Here is a 22,088-nt window from a genome sequence, read left to right as displayed (position 1 = left end):
GTTCCTCTGTTTACCCATATTGATGAACTCATTTGGTGATGTTGAAGCAGGGTCAATTTATTTAAACTTGAGTGATGTCATCATTTGCCATGTGGTGTCCCGTCACTTTTTTACTCTAAAAATAAAGGACAAGATGAGTGATACACAATGAAAAGATTCATTTTCTCCAATGGATGATACACCTTTGGGAATATATGAATTATTATGATTTTAGAAATGAGTCTTATAATCACTTTCTCAACAGAACTCGTTTTAGCAGGGATATTCTGCACTCATTAACGTATTTTGAATCTTTTTTTCCCCACTCATCCTCTGAAATAAGCAATCCAGCCAACTAGCATCTGATGAGCGTCATGGACGTTCCCTGTACATCTGATATTCAAGCGTTCTGGAGTTTTATTGGAGGTGAGTTGTAGTGTTCGTTTGGGTTGTGGAGAACAGCAGGCTTCAGATCATACTGAACATGCACAGAAAAATAAGACGTTTTCAGTCTTGATGGTCTGGTGACAAGAATTTGACAAGTATAACATGATCTTGGATCAACATCCTCGCCATGAAAATAACATGACTGTGGCAAATCAATTTTACATGGTTCATGACGCGTATCGCAGCAGTTCGGTGGTGAAATGTCCACAGTGTGGCGCTAAAAGCGAGTTAAATGTTCTACCAAACAGATTTTTAAGTTGAAGTCAACAAAAGCGACCTTAATCTACTGACAAGGGTGTAGATTTGGTTTGAAAGTTAGTAGGAACATATTGCAAGGATAATATTAAGAAAATGGTATGAAGTCAGTCTGTTTGTTAAATGAACAAATCTCAATTATTAAAAACAATTTTTTTCTCTGCCCCAAAATATTATATGTTATCCTATTTTTTTAAGAGTTCTAAAGAGTAAACAAATAAATGTTAAGGTGTCTTCCTCAAGAGGGTGCTTACCGGCCGAGAAAGCGAATCCTCTATCGGTCTGCATGCATAAAAGAAAGAACGTTTTTGACTGGAAACATTTGTGCATGAAAAGTTTGCTTGTTTAAATCTATTCATTTTATGGATTGAAAGTAACATACCAATGGAAATCAACACTCGTCATCTCAGAATACATTTGTTTTTAAATCTTACGAACAGCATTGGGTAAGTTACTCTAAAAAAAGTAATTAATTACTAATTACTTTCTAAAACCCTGATCAACCTCGACCAGATGAAAAAAACAAGGACAGACATGAAACTGTTCTTTTTATTCTTTTAAATTATTCATGAGCTGTCAAAGAATTTAAAGCGGCAGCGTTATATTAAAAAACATATTTTAATATTAGACATTACATTTAAATTTTAAATTCACAGGGTTTTTTTATATAGAATTGTTCTATAATCTATACAGTATTTTACACAATTGCATCAGAAGTAACTGTAATTAAATTACTGAAAAATTAAGAGTAATCCCTTTACTTTTTTCAATGAAAAAGTAATTTAATTACAGTAATTAATTACTTAGTAATGCATTACACCCAACACTGCTTAGAAACGACTGTAATTGGTGCATCGTGAACAGCGCTGATAAAAGTAGCTGGTGCCTTTTATGTGAGATGAAAAACACCACCACGTCATTTTGGTTTCATGTGTGGACTCGTGTGCTCTTCAGGACTCCTTTACATCACAAGTGCAACACTCTATATAAGTTGAGCTACAGCACAATTCAATCACACTCGAACAAGCTTGTAAATGTAGTTAAATATGTAATACAAATGTTGAAATGAGTCATGTCCTATAGTAAATGTGTTTAGATGTCATAAGATAGCATTGTGTGTAGAACAGGACAGAAAGTAAGTGTTTATGAACTGATAATCTGCCGTTTTACTCGTGATTTGTGTGAAAGTGAATAAAAGTCATTGTTGTTGTAGCGCCTCTAGTGTTCATATCACCAGGAAAAGTGATCTCTATAATGAATATGTTTTCCTCAGTGTTGTTCAGCTGTAAAATACTTCATCAGCTAGAAATTACTCTGTTTGAGTGCAATCTCTATAAAATGATGTTAAAGATGATGGTAATTCATGGGTCAAAAAGAGTGGGAGTTCTCTAGCTAATATATTGCAAAATACCTCACTATTTACATCTAATATATAAGAACAAAATAAACTGTAGAAACTGTAAATCCCCCTTAACAGAATGAAATATTGAGCATTATATTGCCAAAATAAGTGTAAATATCATCAAAACTGAAAGAGACTGTTAAAGAAACTGGCATTTGTTTCAAACATGTGGTCAAGAACAAAAGAAAAGGTTTAAATTATGAAAAATATAATGAAATGCGAATTGCGAGCCATTATTTTTAAAGGGGGAAATGTCACAGAATAACAGGGTAGATGAGAACAAGCAGAGAAAGGTTCTGCATTTAATAATCACATAATGTGACAAACGACTCAGAATCAGCAGTAAAATATGTCCACATAACAGGCCATTCAGGTTTAGTTTCCAGCCAAAGGGACTTTGGCCCAGTACCTACGAGTCAGTCATTTATAGAGTGATGTTGGTCATAAAGATGTTCTATTCAGGGTTTGTTATCTTTAGTCATTTCCATGAACTCATTGAGTTTAATGAATATTGTGATTGTTATCTTCCATATGTTCACTGTCATTAGACTGTTTATCAGTGGAATGTAGGTTGAGTTACACCTGAGCGTGCACATGTTCAAAATCAGGTTTGAGTTACGATCCTGTCAGTTCAGAATTTTCATGGAAGTCAGGTGATCTCGTAGAACCTCTGACCTCCAACAAGAAGGCTGTCAAGGTACAATGGTCCCATTTACACCTGTATCATCATCCATCTCACGTGACCCGATCACAAGTGCTCAGTCAACACAAGTTATCTATGAAATAGTTCCCCAGAAAATGAAAATCCATCAATATTTACTCACCGTAATGTTCCTTATAACCCTTATAACCTTGTTTTGTTCTGTGGAACAGGAAAGATTCATTTTAAAAAGTCTTCACAGGGTTTATTTATCATATAAAGAAAGTGAGTAGAGACTCATAAAAGGTCAAATAAGGACGAGGACCAAAAAAAAAATCATAAAACTACAGTAAAAGTAAGCAATATGACTGAATATGGCTGAAGTGATACGATCACTAAGTGCAATGAATAGAATGAAATTTAAGCCACTATTCACTCTCAAATCAAATCATTATATGGCAACTGCGCTGATAACATCAAACCCTGTGACATGATGCGAAGATAAACTGTGAGGTTTGATGTTATTTGGTTTTAGCGCTTTATTAATGACTTGATTTGAGACGGAATAATGGCTTCTGTTTATCAAACAAAGAGATCAAATGGCTTCAGAAAATTGGAATATAGTGGTTTTATTGTGGTTGTATGGTGCTTTTTCGTACTTGACAGATTGGAGTAACCAACTACATTTACAAGCTTGTTCGAGTGTGATTGAATTGTGCGGTAGCTTGACTGATAGAGTGTTGCACTTGTGATGTAAAGGAGTCCTGAAGAGAAAGTGTCATAGAAGCAGCACAAAATGATGTGGTCATGCTTTTCATCTCACATTTGCTATTTCTGAAAGTATTGGTTAGGATTAGTTTTAACCTTGTGCGACCCATGTCCACATGTGTGGATGTTTTATTTTGGCTTCACAATACACAACGCATAATTTAAATGTATTTTAAACTGAATTCTGTTCACAACACCCTTGTCATGTTCTCTATTGTCTTTTGTTTTTGTGCTGTTATTTAGAAGTTTAGTTTAGTTCCTGTTTTCTGTTTGGTTTTTGTAGTCCTTTTGTAGTTTCTTTTTATGATTGGTTTTCCCCTGATTAGTTCTCCTTCCCTGATTGTTCCCCAGGTGTTCCTTATTCCCTTGTTTGTTCCTTTTTGTATATAAGCCCTTTTAGTTTCCTTGTTCCCTGTTAGTTCTTGCATGTGTTATGCTCTGTACTAGGTTTCCTTGTTTTTTCCCCTTTGTCCTGAGTTTTCCCCTGTTTTGTTATTAAAGCTGCACATAGATCCACAACCTCTGCCTGCCTACGTCACAGAAGAACTAACCCTCAGATGGATCTAGCAGCAATCTTCCTCCAGTTGAGCCGGGCGAACCTCCCTTTGCTCGAATACTCCCGTATGTTTTGCACCATTGCCAGATGCACTGGTTATGCGGACCGACACCTAAAGTCCATTTACCAGATCGGCCTCCTTGCCCATGGATGGGAGGAGTTGCCAGAGAGTGGTGAGTACACTTGGATTGAGTACGTGGATATGATTTTGGAGAGGTTTGCTCCTGAGCCAACGCCCACGCCTGCCACGGTCAACGAGCCAACGCCCACACCTGCCACGGCCAACAAGCCTAAAGCCTCGTCCGTCCCAGAGTCAGCGTTGCCAGCCTCGTCCGTCCCAGAGCCAGCGTTGTCAGCTCCGTCCGCCTGGAGGAGGAAGAGAAGAGGAAAGGCTTCTGCTCCCCAGCCCACGCCTGCCACGGTCAGCGAGCCAGAGCCCACGCCTGCCACGGTCAGCGAGCCAGCGCCTGTAGCCTCGGCCGTCCCAGAGCCAGCGCCTGTAGCCTCGGCCGTCCCAGAGCCAGCGCCTGTAGCCTCGACCGTCCCAGCGCCTCCCGAGCCACCCAGGGCTCCGCCTCCCGAGCCACCCAGGGCTCCTGCTCCCGAGCCTTCCAGGGCTCTGCCTCCCAAGTCTCTCGAGTCTTCCAGGGCTCCGCCTCCCGAGCCTCGCAGGGCTCCGCCTCCCGAGCCTCGCAGGGCTCCGCCTCCCGAGCCTCGCAGGGCTCCGCCCCCCAAGTCTCTCGAGCCTCCCAGGGCTCCGCCCCCCAAGTCTCTCGAGCCTCCCAGGGCTCCGCCCTCCAGGGCTCCGCCTCTCGAGCCTCCCAGGGCTCCGCCTCTCGAGCCTCCCAGGGCTCCGCCTCTCGAGCCTCCCAGGGCTCCGCCTCCCGAGCCTCCCAGGGCTCCGCCTCTCAAGTCTCTCGAGCCTCCCAGGGCTCCGCCTCTTGAGTCTCCCAGGGCTCCGCCTCTTGAGCCTCCCAGGGCTCCGCCCTCCAGGGCTCCGCCTCTCAAGCCTCTCGAGCCTTCCAGGGCTCCGCCCCTCAAGCCTCCCATGGCTTCAATTCCTGAGCCTTCCACGGCTCCGCCTCCCAGGGCTCCGCCTCTTGAGCCTCCCGAACCTCCCAGGGCTCCACCCCTCAAGCCTCCCAGGGCTCCGCCCATCGAGCCTCCCATGGCTTCAATTCCTGAGCCTTCCACGGCTCCACCTCCCTTGGCTCCGCCTCCCGAACCTGACCCGGTCCCTGTCCTGTGGCCTCCTCCCAGGCCTCCTGACCCGTTTCCAGTCCTGCGGCCTCTTCCCAGGTCCCCTGACCCAGTCCCTGTCCAGTTGCCTCCTCCCAGGTCCCCTGACCCAGTCCCTGTCCAGTTGCCTCCTCCCAGGTCCCCTGACCCAGTCCCTGTCCAGTGGCCTCCTCCCAGGTCCCCCAAACTGGTCCCCGCCCTGTGGCCAGCTCCCAGGCCTCCTGAACCGGTCCCCGCCCTGTGGCCAGCTCCCAGGCCTCCTGAACCGGTCCCTGCCCTGTGGCCAGCTCCCAGGCCTCCTGAACCTGTCCTTGCCCTGTGTGCCCCCCTGGACTTCCTGCCTGCCCATTGTGCCCCCCCTGGACTTCCTGCCTGCCCTCTGTGCCCCCTTGGACTTCCTGCCTGTTTGCCCCCTGTGCCCCCTTGGTCTGCCTGTTGGCCCCCTTGGACAATTTGTTTTTTGTTTTCCTTGTTTTGTTTTTACTTTTTGGAGCATCTGGAATCCGCTCCTTAAAGCGGGGGCTCTGTCATGTTCTCTGTTGTCTTTTGTTTTTGTGCTGTTATTTTGAAGTTTAGTTTAGTTCCTGTTTTCTGTTTGGTTTTTGTAGTCCTTTTGTAGTTTCTTTTTATGATTGGTTTACCCCTGATTAGTTCTCCTTCCCTGATTGTTCCCCAGGTGTTCCTTATTCCCTTGTTTGTTCCTTTTTGTATATAAGTCCTTTTAGTTTCCTTGTTCCCTGTTAGTTCTTGCATGTGTTATGCTCTGTACTAGGTTTCCTTGTTTTGTTTCCCCTTTGTCCTGAGTTTTCCCCTGTTTTGTTAATAAAGCTGCACGTAGATCCACAACCTCTGCCTGCCTACGTCACAACTCTACACTGTCATTTAAGGGTTAAAGTTCTAGCGCACCACATCACCTGACACAACAGCATGATGTCAAGTTCTGTGAAACACTCCTACGGGTACAGCTCCAACAAAACTGCCTCTGGTAGGAAACCTCTTTAAGTTTGGTGGTAAAAAGTATTGTCTCTAGTTTCATTTGATATGCCGCTTTAAAAATCCATACATTTTTCACACTTCAGCGCACTGCTAAACATGATGTCCACATATGTGGAAAATGAGACCTTATTCCCTTAAAGGTTTTTATATTTTTCAATATTAAATCATCTATGGGTAATTTCTCTGCATTTTAATATATATTTTGTTATCACTGTGCAATACAGTTCTATTCATTAACATTAATAAATACATTCCTATATTTACTGTACATTATCACATTGAGAATAAATGTATTCATCCAAAAGCTGAAAAATGTGTCTTTCAGAGACTTTATATGGAGTTATGATGAAAATAAGATCAAACTGTTCTGAGACCAGTGCAGACAGGCACCACACTGGATGTTAAGTAATGCACTAAATAGGGAGCAAGGGAGCATCCTATAGCTCTCCTATAACTGTTCTGAGACCAGTGCAGACAGACAGAACACTGGAGGTTAAGTAATGCACTAAATAGGGAGCAAGGGAGCATCCTATAGCTCTCCTATAACTGTTCTGAGACCAGTGCAGACAGACAGCACACTGGAGGTTAAGTCATGCACTAAATAGGGAGCAAGGGAGCATCCTATAGCTCTCCTATAACTGTTCTGAGACCAGTGCAGACAGACAGAACACTGGAGGTTAAGTAATGCACTAAATAGGGAGCAAGGGAGCATCCTATAGCTCTCCTATAACTGTTCTGAGACCAGTGCAGACAGACAGCACACTGGAGGTTAAATCATGCACTAAATAGGGAACAAGGGAGCATCCTATATCTCTCTATGCAGTTAAATGCGTTCACTCCTAAAATCTGATGAAAAGTTCAGTTTCAGGCTGCAGATGATGTTTGGATCATGGGACAATGATCATCAGTACATAGATTCACCATTTATAATGGATCATTTTATTTGAACATGGTTGACAGTGATTGGATGATGCTGGATATTACTTTCAATCTGAATAAATTATTCAACTTTACAGAAAATCAGCTGTAATGTCTGTAACATCTCAAAAACATGAATAATCAACACTCCTGGACACATAAAAAACTATTTTTATGAAAAAATATGACTTTTTATAGCTTGATATTATTTAAAATGTCACAACTTAATCCCGTTGTTCACATATGCGGACATACATTTTTAGGAAAACGATTTGCTCTAGAAAAACATTATTATTATTATTTTAGTTACCAGTTAATCAAATCAAAAAGGGAAATGGAACATGCAGTCATGCTCGGATCTCAGGAGGCTAAGGTTTAATCTAGGGAGGTCGGTTTTGATGTCATGTAGCTAAAGTGCAAAACACTTAAAAGACAACACACTCAAATACATAAAACGTCATGTTTGTTGCAAGGTTAAAGCAGAATGCTAATAGATATTTGCGTCAAATGGAGTTTCATAAAGTTTTGGAGGAGCATGTTCATTAAATCTATGAGTAAACATAGATAAACAGCTGCTTACCTCCATGGTGGCAACGATTCTTCCACCATTCGGCCCCACCCTAACCTGAATATGTCCCTTGAATGCAAACTCTTCACCTCCGATGAGGAATTCTCAACTGTCCCTGACTCTCCACAGCATGGTGAGTCCGGGATAACCTGATCATCTCCGGACAAGAATCGGGGTCGCCAAGCTATTTGCTTGGAATCATCCACCCCCCGGTGCCACTTCAGGAACACATCTTCTCCTCCTCCCTAAAGATCTTCTCAAACCTCCATTACCGCCACCTTCAACCTGTCCAATTACCCAGCCATTCCCAACATTTCCACACTTTAGCAGCCCCAGACATCGTGTTCTCTCGCCGTTCAAACAACATAGAGCTGATCTGTATGTCTCAGCAAAACACGGTGATTCACCCTGTCAACACCTACTCCATTCGCGAAGCCCGCGTCACTATCCCTGCCACCACCGAGTTCCCCCTCTCTCCCTCTCCAACCTCCCTGTGCAAATCCTCACTCAACAGCAGAGCTTTCAGCAAACTTACCTCCCAATACACAATCAGATCATCCTTAGTCTTCAGGATTTTCCACTGCACATACTGGCCATCCTCCCCTCTCTTCGATGACAGCTCCTTTATATATCTCTGCTTATTCTGTGCAAACTGTTCTTTTTACCAATATTATCCCTTCCGATCCATGGGCTACTGGAGCGGAATCCTGTGTGAGGCTGATTCCGCCAGAGACTTCCACTCCTGACCCATTCTCCTCTTTGTTATACCTCCCTTTTAACTACCAAGCCAACATTCCTCTCTTCAGAACAGATCCTAGCATGAGGTTGCCTCCACAAGTGACTGTGTTTCCGAGTTCTTTCCCCCCAACTTAGCGCAGTGGAATCAGTGTCAGTACTGGGAGCACTAGATCTAGATTTACATAACAGGGTGTTCCTGGGATGCAGGAGCATTATGTGTGCAGTCATCAGGTCTATCGACAGCAAACAGAGTCCTGCCCCATGATTACGCCCCTCACTCTGATATCCCGATTACAACCTTCGGCTTACCCTTTCAAAGATTTCAAAGGTAGAACAGTGAGCTACTCAGCAGGTAAACAAATCTGTAACAATTTCAAAGATGTCGGCTGCACCAAAGCTCAGTGCCGTTTCCTTCACATCTGCAATTTCTGTGGAGGTGCTCACGCACCATATGCCCTGTTCAAAATTCTAAAATTCTAAAAAATAAAGATCTCAAAAAGTACTGTACCACAGCACTCCTGTCATTATTCCTTTCCTAGCCAAATAACTGGCTAACTATCCTGATACATCTTTCTCCTAATTTTTATTGACTAGGCTAAAACATGGATTCAACCCCGGGTTGAGGTCTTCCAACCTCAAATCTGTCATAACTTCAATCAGCGCTCACCAAAACCAAGGTAGTCAACGATCTATTAAGTATGGAAGTTAAATCCGGCTTCATGATAGGCCCTTTTGATACCGTTTGCTTTACCTTTGGATTCAAAAGCAGCCCCAAAATATTTGGCATGCTATCTGAAGCGATCTGCTGGATACTGTCAAACAATCACTCTGTGCCTTAATTTATACACCTGCTCAATGATTTCCTCACTGTCTCCTCACATAATTCTCCTCCAGCTATCCACCTATGGTCTGTGCAGAAAGTCTTCTCCGACTCAGGGATTCCTATCTCAGAATAAAAAAATGCTGGTCCATCCATGTCTATCGAATTCCTTGGCATCCAGCTTGACTCTGCAAAATGTCAAGCTTCCCTCCCTAATGAAAAGATCGATCGGATATTTTAATTAATGTCCAACATCCTATCTAATCCAAGTCATACCAAGCACGGTCACCTCTCCGTCCTCGGTCATCTAAATTTTGCCATACGCATAATCCCACAAGGCCACCCTTTCATTTCTCATCTCCTTTCATTAGCCTCATTCGTCAATTAAATAAATGACCCTGTAACCCTAGACAAATCATGCTGTGCAGACTTGCATCTGTGGATACATTTTCTGGAATTTCACTGGAATTTTCTGGACCACTGGACCCCCGATCTGATTAATTTACCTCCTCACTGAGCTTCCTCCGCCCTGTTCAAACATTACCCCATCATGGTAGCGGCCTGCCTATGGGAGCTGGAATGGACGTTAAGAGCATTTTAGTCCATTGCGACAACCTAACCACCATCAAGTGCATTATCAAAGGCAGAATCCGATATTAGACGACAAATATGGATCTCCATTCACAACCAATTCGTAATTAAGGCCGAACATGTCCAGGCTCAAAAAATCTGATTGTTGACTCTTTCTTGATTTATCTTCCAGAGATTCAGAACCTTGGCTCCAGAGGAAAACCCGACTCCAACCCCAGTTCCTCCCTGTTCAGAGCTGAAATTCCATTAAACCACCCACTTAAACCATCCATCAAGCATCTCTGGACTCCATTCTCCAAGCCATCTCACTGCGAACCCTCCAAACATACCGGACAGCCTGGAAATATTTTAAAAAAATTCACGAAACCAAGAATCTGCCCTTGGAAGATTTCTCATCCTTCGTCTCACATCTCAACCAATCCAAAGGTCTTTACACCAGAAATATGACTTCTCAAGTGGTCTAGTTGCACAACCTGCCCCACATTAGAGGTAAGACATGTCATGTTAAGGAGTAAGTTGAATCATTGGGAGTATGTGCAGGATAGACATTCACATAAAAATATGAACATAAAATGTTTTTAACAATAAAACATTTAAATAATGCCTATAATAATGGAATAAACATGATCCCATTCCAAAGTCCTATTTTGCAGGACAATATTTACATTTTCTTAAAGCTGAAGTGTGTAATTTCTGCATCACTGAATGAAATTGCAAAATGAAACATTGTTTTCAAACAGCTTTCTGTATACGCCCCTATCTTTCATTGATCAAACAAACAGATAGCCGTGCCAGATAGGAGTTTTTGTCTTAAACAATCGCAACACATGAAAAGCAACAGGGCTTTCTATTTTTTAAATGGATCTATTTCTGCAATGTCATGTTTTTTTGCCCGAGGGTGTCATTTACTGAACATACTTAGGCCACATCCCAAACATAAAGGTTGTCGGGAAATATTCAATGATGTTCCGACTTGCAGTTTCCCCAAATTTGTGTGACTTTGGTGGTTTTCTCAATACATTAAAAGGTGTTTCATTTTGCCAGAGATCTTTGAGGTAACAATATTTGCTGCATGTTAATTAGAAGTAGACCGATATATTGGTTTTACTGATTAATCAGTGCTGATAGGAACTATCGGTTATCTGCAAAAATATATGCAGATAGTTGCCGATAATTGTTATTTATTTCTCAGTGGTCTTCAATCTTTCATCATTGACAATATTCATCCATATTTTATCCTCACTTAAATGTATATTTTATTACTTCGATTGCAGGATCAAGTGTTTTAAATTTAAGCTGGGGAATGCAAAGAATTATGCGACTAGATGGAAACGTCAGCACATACATCATGTCTCCAACTTCTTATCTTGTGAATAATTTAAATATAAAGCCATGTCACTTCAAAATTACAGTCCACTTTGTATTCTGGGCTTGTTTATAGCTAAAAGTCACACCTTAGGTTACAACGGGACAAAAGGCTCCATGGGGTAAAAGGCTCTTTTGATTTGATTTTCTCCCTTAACACTAAATAGCATCAAAAACGTCTAGGTTGATGGAGGGAACAAGACGTTGTGTCAAATGAAGCAACACTAGGGGTCTTTCTTGAAGGCCTTGGTTACCTCTGAACTTGAGAAAAGGCCAATGAGAAATAGGCAGACAGAATTTAATATCCCTCCCCCGGACATATGGGTATAAAAGGAGGGAATCGTGCATCTTGTGGAGTGATGGTGGCGTAGTGGGCTAAAGCACATAACTGGTAATCAGAATGTCGCTGGTTCGATCCCCACAGCCACCACCATTGTGTCCTTGAGTAAGGCACTTAACTCCAGGTTGCTCCGGGGGATTGTCCCTTTAATAAGTGCACTGTAAGTCGCTTTGGATAAAAGCGTCTGCCAAATGCATAAATGTAAATGGCCGGGGTGACACAACGTCTCGTTCCCTCCATCAGGGAACGAATTTTACAACAGTAACCTAGATGTTCCTCGTCTGTTGCTCACTCGACGTTGTGTCGAATGAAGCGACACTAGGGGTCCCTATTCAATCACGCCATTCGCTGAACAGTGTACGTGAGCTGCTGATGCAGATGCGGGCAGGCAGTTGCATGCCAAAGCAGCAGACTGCGACAGACTGCACATACCCTTCCCCAACGCCCCATAAAAACGTCATACATTTTCAGGTTCCCGGCAAAGGCGAGGCCAAGCACGGGAGCAGGCCGCGCCTTTTCTCTCTCTAATTTTCTCGCATAGAGTGAAAGTGGCTGGGCCATTTAACGCTATAACGTGCATCAGGGAAGGCGTTATTTACCAACTCCCATTATTTCAGGGGGAAAAGACCCCTTTACTTTAAGAGTTTAGTGTAATGTCCTGGGAGATATGTGATCATCTCAGTGGAGGGGAAGGGCACTATGTGCAAGCGGAACACCCAGTCAGCCGTTCCGCATTACCGAGTTCTACGTGCTCAGACCTGAGAAAATACTGGATGAGACCGACTCAACCCTGAGATTGTAGAATATTGTAAGGGTATTGGGTGTTGCCCAGCCCTACACTCTGCAGATGTCTGCTAGGGAGGTGCCGTTGGCCAGTGCCCACGAGAAAGCCACACTGCTCGTAGAGTGTGCTCGAACCCACAAGGGGGCGGACATGGCCTGGGTCTGATCACCCAGCCATGGCATTGACAACACAGTGGGCAGCCTCTGTTGGAGACAGTGCCCCATTACGCTGTCTGCCACAGCAAATAAAGAGCTGCTTAGAACATCTACAGCTCTGTGTGCGGTCCACATAGTTACGCAAAGCATGCACTGGTCACAGCAACGATAAGGCTGGGTCTGCCTCCTCCTGGGGCAGCTTTGCTTGCAGGTTCACTAACTCTGAGGGAGTTGTAGGAACCTTGGGCACATAGACCGGTTGGGGTCTTAGGATGACGTGAGCATCTGCGGGACCAGACTCCAGGCAAGTGTCGCTGACAGAGAACCCCAACCCTCTTGATGGAAGTGAGCACAATCAGGAGGGCCATCTTTAAGGAGAGGGCTCTAAGCTCGACTGACTCTAGCGGCTTGAACGGGGGGTCTCTGAAGGCCCGAAAGGACCAGGGAGAGATCCCATCAGGGGAACAGGCATCACCTGGGAGGGTTCAGCCTCCGGGCATCTCTAAGGAACCTGATGATCAGGTCGTGCCTCGTGATCATGTATGCATTGTGGTAAGCATGTGGGGCATAAAGCTGCCTTGTAGAGGGAGCTCTGGCTTGGTTGATCGTGCCTACAGCAGGTGGTAGGCCACTTGGATCTTCCACAGCACGTCCAAGAGCCAGACATGGTGGTTACAGAGGTCTGGCCACGGATGCCAGAGGATGCCCAGTCCCTGAAAAAGAAGTTCCCTTCTCAGGGTAATCTGCCAAGGAGGTGCTGTCTTAAGGAGCATAAGATCCGAGGAACAAGTCCGAGTGGGCCAATAGAGGGCCACTAGGATGATTTGAGAAATGGTTGAGAAAGCGGGCTTTGTCGGGGTCCCGCATCTGGACCGGGTTCAACCACAGATGTCATTCCTGGACCACGAGTGTGGGTGTCGCTTATCCAAGTGCCAGCTCTGTGACCTTCGTGGCCCAGGGGACGCGGTCGGTCATCGAGCACAATTCTTGTAGCACATCAGGATCAGGACTACCCAAGTTCAGATCTTTAAGTGCCTTGGCCTAGTGGACTTGCAGGAGGGCCATGACATGCAGGGTGGAGACAACTTTAGATTCCAGCGGCCCAGGCAAGCAGAGCGGACATCTGTGCATCAGGCTCAGACTGGACGAGCAGACCTGGAGGTGGCTGCCCAGTCGAGTCATCAGTGCAGTGGCAAAATCATCATCCAGCTTGCGGGGTCCGAGGGAGACATCAGACTGGCTGTGGGGGGCGGCTGAAGTGGCTTTCTCTCGGAGGAAAGAAAGCCGCGACTGCAACATTTCCATAGATATGTTCTCGCATTGAGAACATGAACCATTCATAAAAAACTGCCTGCATGTGATCGCAGCCCAGACCCGCAAGGCAGCTCTTATGACCGTCAGAAGCAGAGAGATATCTGCCGCATCCAGGAACTATACAAAGGCGGAAAGACATCTTTAAAAAGATGTTCAACGGCAATGTGTATACTCTTTTAGATGAAATATACTGTTTTACAGGTCTATTTTCTCTTTAAGGAAATGCTGTCGAAGCGCTCAGGGGCGTGGACTGCACTGGCGTGCAGAGAAGGGAGAAAGCCGCTGGTAATGCGCCGTAGGATCCAACAGCAATGTTCTTAGAGGCGAGTGGAACAGTAGTGGACCACCAGCTTGCTGAACACACAACTGCTCGGCTCCGAAGAAAAAATCTGACTAAACAGATGCACAATTCCCTCCTTTTATACCCGTATGTCCGGGGGAGGGACATGTAAATTCTGTCTGCCAATTTCTCATTGGCCTTTTCTCAAGTTCAGAGGTAACCAAGGCCTTCACTCTGTCTGAAGTAGTTATTTTGAGTAAGCATCATTTCGAAACAACCTTCAGTTATTATTTATTTTCACACAAATTATGTTACTCCATCAATATTCAATAAAAATAAATCAATTTGTTTTTACCATGATACATTCTGTAATCCACTATCAGTCGACATCTAATACTGATGCAAATATTACTATAAATATTAGTTGAGCCACTGGCACGGCTTACCCCAAAACATCTGACACACTTTTCTCCACTCCCACCATTTGGAAAAATGCTTTCTCCTTAAAGAAATGATATTACATGGTTTTATACAGTGGCAATTCACCAACTTGTGAACTGTATACTTTTATATCTGGATACATTTCTCTGACATACTGTAAATCTCATTTTACCTGCCATGTAAAAAAAATATATTATTTAAAACTTTTCTTATGTGCATCTCTTACTTATAGGCAGATGTACTCGATATTATGGGCATGACATTGTGCACAGTTTCCAAAATGAAAATGATAGTTTACCTAATCTAAAAATTCTGACATTATTTTCTCATCCTCATGTCATTTCAAAACAGTAAGACAGATGTCACTCACATTCACGTTAATTGCACCTTATTTATTATTATTTTTTTGAGTAGTATTTTGGTCTGTTCTCATCCAAAACTGATTAGATTGCTTCTGAAGACATTGATTAAACTATGAATTTAAAATGAGATAACTGGAAACTACTCACTGAATTAAACATGCAACATGATGAGGTACTGTGACATCATAGTGTTGCAAACTACTGTTTATGTAAGGGATAAATGCACTTCACAAAGGCAAGTTCTTCACCTCCACGTCATGCATTTCAAATCACTTAACGCACATCTAGCCGTGGATTATCCCATTTATATACAGAATTGATTAGTTACAGCTGTCATACATTTTTTGCAGTGCAAATTTGTCTGAAAGAACAAAAAATAATGGTTAATTTTATCATGCAAAACAAGCTGAATTCACTATTCACATTCAACTTTCAACGGTTTGAACGGCACGCATTCAGTCAATCAGAATTGAGTATTAGAACAGACCATGTTATAAGTTAGGAATAATTGACGATGGACCGTTGAACTACTAAAAAATAATGCACACCCAAGGTGGTAATGTGTCACGATGTGCAGCAATGTGCAATAATACCTGTTTTAGTATGTAGTGTGCAGTGTATACCATGCAGTATTTAGTTGGTAGTAAGCTAGTATACCTTTCCAGTTCTCATTCTAAGGAACCCAGAAAAGACCATGAACACTCTGTTCTTAGGTATTTAGTTTAATTTTGTTTTGATTTGGGCGACTAAAAAAGACCATCTGACTTAGAGAAAGCAGTCACATTGAAACAGTGATTTGGGTGCTCGAAATGAAGTGTCCAGAATTCAGATGAAAAGAATGCAAATACAGATGCCGTCCAATCGTCTGTTGGCCTACAGACAGATGCTGCTGACTCGTCTCCATGGAGACCTAAACAGGCATTTATTAAGGTTGGCTTTTCTAAATGCATTCATTCAGTGTTCACTGTCAGGTCCTCAAGCATTTATTTACCCTGTAAAGAAGTGATGGGGAGAGGAGTTCGACTCTTGAGAAAAGCAGCAGGGCTCTTGGGTTATATTCTGAATCATTTCTTACTTCAGGAAAGTCAATGTTCCTCCAACACAGTACAGCAGCTAATCATCTATAATCACACACGTGGACATGATATGTTGTTATAACGTTTATGCTGAACTGCAAAATATGACTGTAAAAGTTTTAAAAAGCAAAAATCTGCCAATGGACAAGAACAAAATACACAACATTTTAAAGCTGCATGAATCTCATAATTTGAGGTTACCTGGACATCGCCTGTATGTTATCATGACTGGAGCCGGAGTCATATAATGTTACCTGATTAAACATTTAAAACTGAAATATTACTTGCTTTGATGAAGATAAACAACTCTTATGTACATATTTGAATGAATTTTACACTTATAGCACTTTTCTGGCACTATACTCAAAGATCTTTCACATAAAAAACAGGTGACTCAATCACCTCAATCACTACAGTATATTGTATATTATATATTATACACACAGTATATTGTATTGTAATATTGTAAATATTAATGTTTGTATTGCACTACACTTATCAATTTAAGAGGTGATATGGCTGATACGAGTTCAATAGAAGACTTTATTATTTTTATACTATATTGTCCATCTACAATAACATTTCTATGCAATGTACAAAATAACACAGTCAAATAAAAACATAAAACAAGGATTCAGTAATGACGGGTATAAAATAAACTTTATTAAACATGAAAATAATAATGCTTAAAAATGCAATATAATAGTTAACAGTCAATTTCAGAAGTCATAAATATTAGTAAACATGCCTCAGTAACCCCTCGGTTTGGGGTGTTCCCGGTCAGCAGTGGTGAGTACCTACCAACAGTGATCTGAGGAGGGACAAACCACAAACCTGCAGCACAAGGATCATCGATGCATGAGGGCAATGAATGCTATCCCATCTGGTCCCAACCGACAGAAGGTCTACTGTGGCACAATCACAGAAAATTGTAATCGTGATTACAGGAGGAATGTGTCTCAACACACAGTGCATCACACCCTGCTGCGTATGGGGCTGCGTAACAACAGACCGGTGAGATTGCCCATGATGACCCATGTCCACCGTCGAAAGTGCCTATAATGTGCATGTGAGTGTCGGAACTGGATCTTTGAGCAGTGGAAGAATGTTACCTGGTCCGATGAGTCCCGTTTTCTTTTAGATCACGTGGATGGCGTGTACATGTGTACCTTGGGAAGTGATGGCAACAAGACGCACTGTGGGAAGAAGACAAGCCGGTGGAGGGAGTGTGATGCTCTGAATTTCACAAAAATTCTACATTTTAAAACAATAGAAATTAATACAAGTATTCTGACTCTTTCTAGTTGTCAAAGGCAAGTGGAACATGTTGACAGTTAAGGTGGTTCCTCTGCTAGGACACCTGTGTGAACTTAAAGGGAACTGACTTCATACATCCACTAAAAATCTCCTTGACATTATTTGGTTAAAAGTCATTATAAAAATGTTAGTTATGTTATAAAGTTATTTGTGAGAAAAGCTCTTGCAGTATTTGTGTATAAAGTGCAACAGTTAAACTCACAGTCCACATGCACACTTACAGATTACTCTCCTCCTGAGTGCCTATATGAAGTACATACTGCTTCTCTCTGTGAGCCAGTGTTGTAGGTGTTTGTCAGTGTTTTAATGACAGCATTGTGGGTAAAACTGCTGTTTCATCTGGCCCCTGTGAATTCTGTCAGCCTGCCTTCAAGCATTTCACCATTGTGTTAACAAATTACCTCTTAACAACTCACCCATAAACCAGCAGCAAAAATAATAAACACTGGAGCACTTCTGCAAACATTTCAGCAGCCACAGGGGGATAATTATATTCCACAAATCTGTGAAAACCTTCAGGAAAGAGCTGAGGTATGTTCTGTCAACCCCGTTGAGCTGTGCAGTGTCCCCGACTGTAGCACCTGCCTTTGGAATACTTCACTGGCAGCTTGTTCATTTGCAAAGTCATCTGAAACTAATTGTACACTGTCATGAAGTGCTGCCAGAAACTCACTTACAGTTTTTGGGAATTGCTAAAACACTAAACCCCAATCTCTGAACCAAATGCTCAGTGGGAATCAATCCCTCTTTTTGCAAAACTCTAAAACACATTAACACTCACTAAACACATTTCACACTGTGATTGTATTGTTGAAAACAACTGATCTGTTTTAAACCCAACTAGAAATGCTTTTCTGGGTGCCACACAAAAGACCTGTGAAACATTTTTAAACTTCTTTACTCACAAAATTGAGCAGATTAAAGGTGCGATTGTACCTGCACAATTTGATCAAACACTAATACCTTCCCCGTCCAGCTCCTGACTCACTTTGAGCCAGTTTCGTCAGCACAGTTAGCAGATGTAGTCTCTAAGATGAAATGTCCCTGTTACAAGCTGCATATTCTTTCTCCATGTCTTCTTAATGAACTTTTCATGACTGTCGGTTCCAGTGTGTCAGCTATTAACAGCTCATTAGCAAGTGCAGTTGTTCCAAGGAGTTTTAAACATGCAATTCTACATCCTTTGTTAAAAATAAAGAAATATTTTTTTTTTGGATCCAGCAACACACAACAATTACTGACCAATCTCCAAACTGCCTTTTATTTCAAAGATTTTGGAAAGAGTTGTTTATTCGCAGCTCAACTCCTATCTAAATACATTGAACATTATAGACGGCACTGAATCTGCATTGCTGAAGGTCACTAATGATATTTTACTCTCCATGGATTCAGGGTCACCTGTCATCTTCGTTTTATTAGATCTCAGTGCTGCGTTCGACACGATCGAACGTAATATTCTCCTCAGTCGTCTAGAACGTATGGATGGCATCCAGGGCATGACCCTCCAGTAGTTTTCCTTCTATCTAAAAGAAAGGACGTTCTCTGTAAATGTAGGTCATTTTTTTTCTACGTCGGCTCAGATACCTTTGAGGTGTCCCTCAAAGGTAGATTTTAGGACCCTTGTTATTTTCACTGTATATGCTTTCTCTGATCTCTATTTTTAATAAGTATAGCATATCTTATCACTTATGCTGACAATTCCCAATTTTATACCAAAATTTGCCAAAAAGAAAAAATCCTGTGCAAGATGCTGTGCAATGCTCAAAGACGTCCATCCAGTGCATGTTCATAAAGGACAAAAATGGAAAAACAGTGCAGACCTGCAACGGTGGAGAGAAAGAAATCTGCCCAAAGCCACTCACTCAAGTGTAAGAGCAATAATATCATCTTACTGTAAATATGCAAGATCAAGTCATTTTTATTTGTATAGTGCTTTTCACATCACACATCATTTCAAAGAAGCTTTACAGAAAATTAAACTGTAATATAAAAGCAAGGGTCTTTAAAAGTGGGTCCACAACACCCAGAGGGCCGCAAATTATGGTTTGATCCACCATTGGTGGCATTTGTAATAATTACTTGCTCGCCTGTGAGGGACAGCAATATGAATTATTGACATGTTAAAGTCCTTCGCAGCTGCATGTCAAATCTTAGTGTGAGGAAACAGCGCTAGTCAGCAGAAGCGTGCAGCACGGACAAATCCATCACACGACCACTGCTCATCACGAGCCACTCAAAACGCTACACACATCAGGTTAAGTGGCGCTGCAGTGGAGAGTCATGTGAGTAAACGTGTCTGATTTGCGTTGGTCAAGCTGTGCGGTTGAGATGACAGCCTGCTTTTAGAACAATAGCGTACGTGCCTGGTTTAAATAAATAGTTACCGCTGACATTATCAAGCTGGCATACATGATCCTTGACATTCCACACACACAAGACGGTGACTCTCAAATCAACATAATTCAAGGTGCACTGGGTCATTGTTTTCCTCATTACAGATGTTTACTCATTTAAAATAAACAGTCATTTTAAAGAATATGTATAAAATCGATCACACACATGACATGAAGTCTCCATTATAGTAACCTTATAAAAGTTGTTTTATTCTGCATGGACAGGGTCTGTCTGTCTATCTGTCTGTCTGCCTTTCTGTCTTTCTGTCTGTCTGTCTATTTTTTTCTTTCTTTTGGAGGAGGTTTGGCACAGGGATTTACATGGGAATTTCAAAATGTCACTTCATGTCAAAAATGTTGCAGACCCGCTGTACATTCCTGCAGAAAAGACCAGCTAAAACCAGCTTAAGATGGATTTAGCTGGCCGTCCAGCCCAGCCAAACTGGTCAGTTAGCTGGTTTCAGAGGGGGTTTAAACACTTTAGCTAAGCTTAGACCACCCTGACCAGCTAAGGCCAGCTAAGACCAGCTAAAAATGGTTCAAAACACCTTTAAAACCAGCTGATCAGCTATGATCAGGCTGTGCAACCAGCTTATGCTGGTTTTAGCTGGTCTTTTCAGCACAGCAGCATTTAATGATTATTTAAATGGCTTTGCAATGGAAACATAATGAATAATGAGTTCTACCAGTGCGCCATTGAGAAGCGGCGGGCGTATTTAAGGAGAGGAGACAGTGGCATAGAGGGAGAGAGAGGCGAACGCAGCAGTGTGAGTGTGTCTTATTGTGTGTCACTGAAATGTGCAGCAATGGATTGTCTACGTGGATTGTTCACTCATTCCCAGCTACCTCCTTTCCACCCAACAACAAACTATAATTAGTACCTCTGAAATTGAGTAGAAGAAACCTTCTGGCCATCCAATCTTTGATTTCATTGATACTTTCTTCTAATTTCAAGAATTGTTAAATTTCCTCTAGGTTTTGAAGAAATATAAAGTTGGATATTGTCGGCATAACAGTAGAAACTTATTCCACAATTCCTGATAATGTCTCCCAGGGGAAGCATATATAAGGAGAAAAGCAGAGGCCCAAAATCTGATCCTTATGGCACTCCATACTTAACTTTTGTTTGATTTGACAATTCCTCTTTTACACAGACAATGTGGTAGTGGTCTGATTAATAGGACCTAAAACAAGCTAATGCCTGTCCACAAAAATCAACATAATCATCAAGCCTATTCAAGAGAATGTTGTAATCAGTCGAGTTGAAGGCAGCACTAAGATCTAAAAGAACTAGAAGAGAAATGCAGCCGCAATCAGATGATAAGAGCAAGTCATTAGTAACTCTGATAAGAGCAGTTACTATATGAGCCTAAATCCTGACTGAAATTGTTCATATATACAATTTCTCTGTAGAAATAAACATAGTTGGGAGGACACTACCTTTTCTGGCATATTTGACATAAATGGGAGATTTGAAATCGGTCTAATCAGCCAATTCTACAGGATCAAGTTCTGGCTTCTTAACAAGCGGTTTGATAACTGCCATTTTAAAGTTTCTTTGGACATGTCCTGAATATATCGTGCAGATAATAATATTAAGAAGAGGTTCTGAGATTACAGGTAACACCTCTTTTAAGAGCTTAGTTGCTATTGGGTCTAACATACATTGCATTCATAAAGTTTTCCGACCCCTTTATTTTTTCACATTATGTAATGTTATAGCCTTATGCTAAAATGCTGCTTTTTTTTTTTTTTAATCACATCAATCACTCCATACCACATAATGACAAAGCAACTTGATTTTTCATAACTGAAAATATAATTAAAAAGAAAAACCTGAAATATCACATTGACTTAAATATTCAGACCCTTAACTGTGCACTTATTTGAAGCACCTTTGACAGTGATTACAGACTCAAGTCTTTTGGGATATGATGCGACAAGCTTTGCACACCTGGATTTGAGGATTTTCTGCCATTCTTCACTGCAGATCCCCTCAAGCTCTGTCAGGTTGGATTGGGACCGTCGGTGGACAGCCATTTTCAGGTCTCTCCTGAGATGTTCGGTTGGGTTCAAGTCCGGGCTCTGGCTGTGCCACACAAGGAAATTCACAGAGTTGTCACGAAGCCACTCTTGTGTTGTCTTGGCTGTGTGTTTAGGGTCGTTGTCCTGTTGGAAGATGAACCTTCAGCCCAGTCTGAGGTCCTGAGCACACTGGACCAGGTTTTCATTAAGGATATCACTGTATTTTGCTGCATTCAGCTTTCCTTCAACCCTGACTAGTCCCACAATCCCTACCGTTAAAAAACATTCCCACAGCATGCTTTACATTTGGGATGGTATT

The sequence above is a fragment of the Xyrauchen texanus genome, chromosome 30 (assembly GCF_025860055.1).
Source record: "Xyrauchen texanus isolate HMW12.3.18 chromosome 30, RBS_HiC_50CHRs, whole genome shotgun sequence".
In the NCBI taxonomy this organism is placed as follows: domain Eukaryota; kingdom Metazoa; phylum Chordata; class Actinopteri; order Cypriniformes; family Catostomidae; genus Xyrauchen; species Xyrauchen texanus.
Note: the sequence above shows the minus strand (reverse complement) of the source record.